Source organism: Dryas octopetala, chromosome 8, assembly GCF_963921425.1.
Source record: "Dryas octopetala chromosome 8, drDryOcto1.1, whole genome shotgun sequence".
Classification (NCBI taxonomy): domain Eukaryota; kingdom Viridiplantae; phylum Streptophyta; class Magnoliopsida; order Rosales; family Rosaceae; genus Dryas; species Dryas octopetala.
In genome coordinates this window covers 1,976,010-1,983,413 of record NC_141373.1, presented here as the reverse complement: position 1 = coordinate 1,983,413, position 7,404 = coordinate 1,976,010, and the positions used below count along the sequence as shown (strand labels likewise).

Sequence of the window (7,404 nt, the reverse complement as noted above, 5' to 3'; positions counted from 1 at the left end):
AAATGGAAACTTCTAACTAATTTTGTGGTTGACACTGAAAATCCATTATATATAGAGTAATGCACAAGTTTCCTTTGATATGCCTAGGGGATTAGCCGGTGCTTAATTAATTCAACACGTACTACTTGTGTGGACATAAGACTAATTAAGGAGAAACGTGCTTTCGACCTTGACATTTTGTGGTTGACAATTTACATTAAACATGCATGCGAAAATGTCAAAATTAAGTAGTGTCATGGATCGATCAGTTTAATTTGCGGCAGCCTAGCTAGATTTTTAATTTTATTGAAATTGGTTTAACTTTTTTTGTGAAGCAAGTTCCTAGCAAAGCCATGGCAGTGACCACCGAAACTTGTAGCTTTGGCTGCACTATCTTGCCGCTCGCAAATTACTGTGTTGCAGCTGGCTGCAACAAAGCTAAAAATAACAAGTGTGAATGATTTTCGTACGAAATTTCAAGGAAGAGATCGAGACCCCATTATGTGCATGCCAATTAGTAAATAGTAATTATGCATGCATATTTTACACTTTTTTTACTCGGAACCTCTGCTTCTTATCATTTCTGATGACTTTTCCAATTAGTCATATGCATGTATGCAGGTTGAAATTTTGGCTTCCTTAATTGTTAAGTTTTATCATGCAAACGACATTTCTGATCATAGCATGACCTCTAAATGTAGTTCAAGAACGGAGATGTTTTGAATCAAATCACGGTATATAATAATGAATAACGTATAATTTAGGCTCAAGTACATTTATATCCATTAACTATAGGGTCCATTTTAAGTTAGTCTACGAACTATATAATATTTCAAATTTCCCCATTAACTATAGAGTTCATTTCAAGTTGGTCCACGAACTATAAAATATTTCAAATTTTTCCATTAACTATAGGGTTCATTTTAAGTTAGTCTACGAACTATAAAATATTTCAAAATTTCCCATTAAGTATAGGGTTCATTTCAAGTTGGTCCACGAACTATAAAAAATTTTAAATTTCTCTATTAACTATAGGGTTCATTTCAAGTTGGTTCACAAACTATAAGACATTTCGAATTTCCCCATTAATTATAAGGTTCATTTCAAGTTGGTCCACAAACTAACAAAAAACATACAAAATGGTAGACAAAATCGGGTTGACAAAAAAACCGAACCGAACTAGATTATTTATATATATTTTTTATTTATTAAATAAAAGTTATATATTTTGAATAAAAAAGATATAAGGTGTTTTTGGAACATGCTGGGTTCGAATCCATGACCACTTTAGGAGAGTGAAAGTATGAATTCCCACTACACCATTTAGTTACTTATGATATTTAAGTATATGCAATATATTTATAGACATACTAATATTTGAAATATAATAATTTATAAAATTATAATTGGCATTCTAAATCATAACCTTATACACTAAACCATAAAGTCTAAAACCTTATACCTTAAAAATTAACCCTATACTCTAATAATTTTAGTATATAAATTATAAATTATAGTTTTCAACTTTTAGTAATATGTTTACAATATAGAAACTATAAATCATATAAAATATAAACTAGTAAAATTTTTAGACTTTTTGCAATGATACTATTTAAATAGAGAACTAAAATAATATCTTAAAAAAAAAAGAATGATATATAAACTATATTTAATTTTATAAATTATTATATTCAAGTATCAGTATGCCTATAAATATATTGCATGTACTTGAATTTTATAAGTAGTTAAGTGGTGTAGTGGGAATTCATATTTTGACTCTCCTCACAAGGTTATGGATTCAAACCCCAACATGTGCAAAAAACAACTTACATCTTTTTTATTCAATATATATATAACTTTTATATAATATAAAATATATAATTTGAAATATTTTATAGTTTGTAGACCAAGTTGAAATGGACCTTATAATTAGTGAATGTAAATGTACTTGAGCCTATAATTTATTAAGACTCAAATGACAATAGTAATGCTATAATTTATTAAGACTCAAATGACAAGAATAACCCGTCTTTATTTATTGAGATTGATCATGATCTAAATAATAAAATAATTAATTTTTCAGAAGAAAAAAGAAACATTTTATAATATTCTTTATTAATTACAGAGAAAGGCCCCTATATTTTCCATTTCCGTGTTAAAATTGAAGAATAATATATGTTGTGGACCTTGTGATTGACTTTATATACATATATATTTCCGATGCAAATTAAAATGTCAAACTGCATGTAATTGTCTACTCGGTTTTGCTGCTGTGGCATATTGGTTGTGACGTCGCAAGTTCCCAGAAGAAAGCATTGGAACCTAGTATGTACTAGCTGAGAATGAGCTTATCATTAAGAATTTCATTAAAATGGAGATTAAATTATTGGGTGATTAATAGAATTAGAAGCCCTATCCCATTACAATTGGACTAAATCGACTTTGAAGGGCTAGAGCTAATGGGATTGGGCCTACGGCAGTGGTGAGGAAAACAATTACGGGCCTAAAGTATGACTTAGTATCAATCCAATGTAAAATTCCGATTTTTTGTCTAATTAAAATGAATAAAATAGTTTCTTTCCCTCTAATAAAACTTAAAAGAGATTAAGGCCCCGTTTGGAATTGCGGTGGAGGAGCTAAAAGCTGCTGTGGATGACAATTCTCAATCACCTACATCAGTTTTGGTGTTTGGTAAAAAAATAAAAAACTTCTTTCCCCCACAATTCTCAACTTCCCACAGCAAAAACAGAAAGCAGGTTTCTAGGTGCTTTTGAAAACTGCAGTGAATCACAACAACAATGAATATTTTATTTTACCCATACTACCCTTATTGATTTCTATAATTTATATTTGTTTATTTTAAATTAAAAAATATGTTCATTGTTAGTTATATTTTATATTGTGATAATTAATTATGATATTTTATTTGTACGATTAAAATTATAATATACTTAAAAAATAATAGGAATACTTATTTAATAATGTTGTTCTTAAAAAAAATTAATGCTAACAAAAATTTGTAGCCACAAATTTTAAAAATAAGTAAAAAAACATTTTAGTTTTACCAAACAAATAAGTAATATACACTTTCAGCATCATGTCCATTTTAGTAATTATACACAGTCACAACACTTTTACATTAACATTTACCAAACACTTTGATATTATTTTTTGCACTCACAGCACTTTTGAAAATACAATTTACCAAACACTCAACTGCTTTACTTTACAGCTGACTTTACTTCACAGCTGTTTTACTTCACAGTTGTTTTTTCTCACAACAATACCAAACTGGCCATAAATTATTTGAATTAACTCAAGTGGTAACAAGTCACTAAATTTATATTTCGATTCCCTCTGATGTGAACATCACGGGTAAGAGTATAAGCATCCATTCACGAAAATTATATAATAATAATAATAATAATAATAATAATATAAATATTATTAATAGAAATTTATTGAGGAGGATAGTTATTAAGTGGAAATGATGGTGGACATGATTATTTAGTTATATAATCATACATGGATTGATAATGATTCCAGTAGTTAATTTCCACGAAGAAGACGTTGGTTGGTTGGTTGATTAGGCATTAGCCAACCTGAGGAGGCTTAGTGACGACGCCGTTTTGATTAACCTAGACCCAGACCCGGTCGCACCTCCTGTCCTTAGTGGTGGGAGAGCCTTCCAGTAACACGATTGCACGAACATTATGATTCTCTCGCTCGATCTTCGCCGCCGCAGTATCCCCACTCTTTCCCACCACCTCCGGCCATGACCTCTTACCTATATATACATCCATACATATATTAATATCCCACAATTAATAATATCAACTTGAAGCAACTAATTAAGCAAGACTGGCCTACCTAATTACCTGGACAATCAAATACAGAGTCAGAATATTCCATTATTCTTTCACACAGATTGAGTATTTGAGTATTTATAGATTGAAAGTTGCATGGTTTTGGTTCTACATACATGTTTCAAGCATTTATTTATTTTTTTCAAGCATTTAGATATAGCACATCGAGTACTACATACATGTCAATCACTTGTGTGAGCTCAGTCCACGTGTGTCTTTCATATCATGTAACGCATGTCAATTGTCAAATGTCTTAGTTAGCTAGCTCCACACATGCCTATATGCATTTCACCAAATCAAATGTAAAAGTGATGATCTAATATTTGAGCGGTTCCTTTTGTACTGAACCCACACCATTTAGAAAACGGGGGGATTTTAGCTTGCCCAATTCAACCAAGCCCATCCCATTCATAGCAGCTCAATCAGAGCCCAAAGCCCAATACAGCAAAATTCAAGTTGGACAAAATGAAAATAAAATGAGCTTGTAATGCAACATGTACACTAAGCCCATTACAGCCCAATACTTATTAAAGATTTGACCTGTAATCTAGTCATTTTATTCTAAGGTTCATCAATGATCAACCTCTGGATTTCATTTGCAAACTATTCCAAATAGATATATAATAGTTCCTCTCGTAGCCATGACATATGATTTACATCATTCGTAGTTTCCGGCTTCCTAGAAACAGACATGTAACCATTGTTGACCACTGACCATTGTAGATTGTGTAGCAAGGATTGACCCTTCAAGCTTCCATAACCAAAGCAAATTAAGGAACAGACAGCCATGGCCTAACATGCATGCATATGCCATTGTTTTGTGAGGATTTTGCTTACGATTGTTGCATGGATGGACCCCATTTTTGTGGATAACTTGTACTTTTTTGTTCAATAATAGGTGGCAAATTTTGCAAAGGTAAGAAACTTTCAAAGGAATCAAAGCAATTGGGCACAGACAGACAGAGATCGATCATGGAACTGAAACTCAAATTGCCCACCGTAAATAAAGATCAATCTCAAAGGCCAACTGGCCATGACACACACGGTCACTGTGACGCATTTGCTTACGTACTGTTTACCTTTGTCAATGAATTGTCATTTCGCAAGCGTCCCACTTTCCCTCATTTAGTGTTAAACAAGGATTCTTTGTGGGGTTCATACGGCCTATTTTGTGTCGATTTAATTTGAGTTGTCTATCTTTTATATTTTTATTGATAAATTATTTTTATAAAAGATTAGTCAAATTAAAAACCGTTAAAATATCTAATTTGAATCAAACAAATGGATAAATAACAAGCTTATCTATAAATATTTAAATTTTAATTGATTTTTTGTAGAAAAATTAATGGATAAACAATTTCCAATTTAATTGATTTTTTGTAGAAAAAAAATAAACGGTTCGAATCAATACTAAACCACTCGTATGAGTCTTACATAGGAATCTCTTATTTCACACTAAATAAGAAATTCCTTATTAAAAGCCCTGCCACTTTGATTTAATTTCTACAGTTTTGAATTGTAAGTTGTTAATAATATTTTTTATGATTTGGTTAGCGTTCAATTTTCTTTAAACTAACAAAAAAAAATTATTTCTTATAACATATTTTGTCCAAGTAATATTAAGTAATTAATTCACATAGCCCAAATTAAAACTACAACGTACGTAAGCTTTAATAAAGGATAAAATTCACGAACGTCACGTATCAGCTAAACGGTTAAGTTAAACCACATGATTGACTTTTATAATTCGTTCTTCAAAAAACTTGAGTGTCAAACCAAAAGATTAGAAAGTTCGCACATATTTAATATTTTTCTCAAATTATAAATAGGGTTCGTACGTAGCCTTTACCGTCATTCATAAATCCGAAGATTGAGAACTCTACTCAAAAAGCACACCATAGCCAACCATGTTTCTGGAGCTATTGACCTCAGCGTCCGTACTGATCATCACTATTCCCATAGCCTTATTCTTCTTCTTCATTTTCAAGGTTTCAACCGAGCCGAAAACCAGCAATGAGCTCCCCAAATCATACCCAATAATCGGGTCGTTCATAGCCCTCTACAAGAACCACGACGGCCGTCTGGAATGGTTCACCAACATTCTCCGGAAGTCGCCCACCGCCACCTTCACCCTGCAGCACTCTTTCGGCCGCCGCATGGCCATCACCGCCAACCCAGCCGTGGTCCAGTACATCCTCAAAACCAACTTCCCTAACTACCAGAAAGGCGAGGTCTCCCGGGCCACCCTGGCCGACCTCCTCGGCGACGGCATTTTCAACGTCAGCGGCGACTCTTGGAAGTTCCAGCGCCAAGTCTCCAGCCACGAATTCAACACCAAGTCTCTGCGTAAATTCGTCGAACAGGTCGTCGACACCGAGCTCTCCGACCGCCTCCTTCCCATTCTCTCCACCGCCGCTGCCAACCAATCGATTCTTGATTTCCAAGACATTCTTCAACGATTTGCTTTCGATAACATTTGCGGCATCGCATTTGGGTATGACCCAAAGTACTTGTTACCCTCTCTGCCTCAAGCCAAGTTCGCCGTGGCCTTCGACGACGCCGTTCACATCATCAGTGACAGGTTCAGGTCCTTGCATCCGGTGTGGAGGATAAAGAGATTTCTGGGAATTGGATCTGAAAAGCGTCTTAAAGCTGCGGTCTCAGAAGTTCGCGAGTTCGCCAACACCATTGTTAGGGAAAAGAAGCGAGAGCTGAGCGAGATGAAGGCTTTGGAGTCCGTGGATCTGCTTTCCCGGTTCTTGAGCTCGGGTCACTCCGACGAGAAGTTCGTCACCGACATTGTCATCAGCTTCATACTCGCCGGCCGGGACACGACCTCGGCGGCGCTCACCTGGTTCTTCTGGCTACTCGCGAAGAACCCGCACGTGGAAGAAGAGATTCTCAAGGAGATCAACGAGATGACGACGTCGGCGGCGGGGGGCTATGATGAAGTGAAGGAGATGGTGTACACGCACGCGGCGCTGTGCGAGAGCATGAGGCTGTACCCTCCAGTGCCGGAGGACGGCAAAACGGTGGCGAGCGACGACGTTTTGCCGGATGGAACGGAGGTGAAGAAGGGGATGTCGGTGTCGTACCACGTGTACGCGATGGGGAGGATGGAGGAGCTGTGGGGAGAGGACTGGGCGGAGTACAGGCCCGAGCGGTGGTTGGAGCGTGATGACGTGGCGGCGGCGGCGGAGAAGAACCAGTGGAGGTTCGTAGGGAGGGACCCGTACAGCTACCCGGTTTTTCAGGCGGGTCCGAGGGTTTGTTTGGGGAAGGAAATGGCGTTCTTGCAGATGAAGAGGGTGGTGGCGGGGGTTTTGGGGAGGTTTAAGGTGGTGCCGGAGAATGGGCCAGAGCCGGAGTTTGTGGCCTACCTTACCGCAAAAATGAAAGGTGGGTTTCCGGTGAAGATTGTGGAGAGAGCTTCTTAGTAATATTATGCATGAACCCGGACTTTTGTACAATAAATATATATATAATTTTATAGACATGTTTTTCATTTACTTTTGTTTGAAAATTAAAAAGAAAAAAATACTTTCATTAAACATAAGAT

General features: G+C 35.9%; 1 pseudogene; it reads left to right on the top strand.

Annotated features, from left to right (window-relative positions):
* Nucleotides 1-5,709: 5,709 nt before the first annotated feature.
* On the top strand, nucleotides 5,710-7,350 carry LOC147275856 (cytochrome P450 94A1 pseudogene; annotated as a pseudogene).
* Nucleotides 7,351-7,404: the final 54 nt, after the last annotated feature.